Source organism: Centruroides sculpturatus, unplaced genomic scaffold (genome assembly GCF_000671375.1).
Source record: "Centruroides sculpturatus isolate CEXI.00-Female unplaced genomic scaffold, Cexi_2.0 scaffold1145, whole genome shotgun sequence".
Taxonomy (NCBI): Eukaryota; Metazoa; Arthropoda; class Arachnida; order Scorpiones; family Buthidae; genus Centruroides; species Centruroides sculpturatus.
The window spans coordinates 195,572-196,936 of record NW_019385332.1 but is presented as its reverse complement, the minus strand read 5'-3'; the positions used below and the strand labels follow the sequence as shown (position 1 = coordinate 196,936).

General features: G+C 33.9%; 1 non-coding gene across 1 annotated transcript; it reads left to right on the top strand.

Moving 5' to 3' along the window:
• Positions 1–1,049: 1,049 nt before the first annotated feature.
• On the top strand, positions 1,050–1,123 carry Trnat-agu. Its single transcript has one exon. It is a non-coding gene; the product is annotated as a tRNA-Thr (tRNA).
• Positions 1,124–1,365: the final 242 nt, after the last annotated feature.

Here is a 1,365-nt window from a genome sequence, read left to right as displayed (position 1 = left end):
TTCAATGCATCTAATTTTCTTACTATTAAAGATTTCTTTTAATTTACTCTCAAGTTAAATGTAATATTATGCACTTCATTATTCCACAAGAGGAGGAATCAGGAAAATTGTGTAAACTGTCCTGGCAAAAATGATTAAGTTGTGTTAATTGTGTGAGAAAATAAAGCATTTTCCCATACAATTAACAAATAACAAATATTAAATAACAATTAACAAATAACAAATATTTCACCAGGTTAACAAATAACTAAAACGGTTTAATCAATGAAATAAAACAAAGAGATGCATAAATCGAGGTACATAACACAACCTATCGAAAATCGAGCTTATCTAAAATACACCTTTAAAACCAGAGAGAGAAAAAGAGTTTACAATCGGTTAAAAATAATGATAATACCTCTGTCGTTCAAACTTGAAGAATGAAAGATGAATGCTAGAGAATCGGAGCAACACTATCTTCTTTTGTTAGAAAGACAGGTTCTTTGTGGTCACAGACTGCGGTTAATATGGCAAATTCTCTTGGATGTAAACTACCACAAACTGGTGAATATTTCCCTTTTTATTCTACGATTTCACCAATCGGATTTTAGTATTCTGATCATCTGATAGGACATACAAGTTAGGAAAGAAACCAGATGTTCGTCAAATATGTGCGAAGACAACTATCTAAGGGAACTTCTACTTTTCTTTCCGCCGAAATACGACGATTTTTGGTGTATTTTGTAGCTAAAATATTACATTGAATGATTAGTCAAGTGAGAAAATCACAAACTGTACCAACATGTGATAAATAAAATGAACAAATTATCGAAAGAATTGTTTCCGCTCTCGCATTCTCACATTTGTATGTTACTATGCTAAGTTATGAAAACACATATTGTTAAACATAACGGCAATAAGCATTATTTCAACTTCAATATTCGTCGACAACCGATGAGGCCTTAAGCTGGTAGAATTAACAGAATTACGAGTACGATTTAGTTTCGTCGTTTCCAAAAATCACAAGATAAGAAATAAAAAATACAACATCAGTTGGCAATAGGCAACGAGGCGCCGTGGCTTAGTTGGTTAAAGTGCCTGTCTAGTAAACAGGAGATCACGAGTTCGAGTCTCGTCGGTCTCTACTGCGTGAGTTCTGCATTTTTACAAACAAAAAAGATGTTCTTAAAAACACAACATCAGCTGGCAATAAGAATAGGTAACGCGGGCGCCGTGGATTATTGGATATGGAGACATTCTGTAAGCGTTTTACTTAATTGGCTTGACATCAGTCTTCGTTACTATTTCATGGAATTCTAGGGTGCATACTCCAAGATCAAACCTGTTTTTGGCAAATACGTTTAGGTTTCCTCTCAATATTTCCTC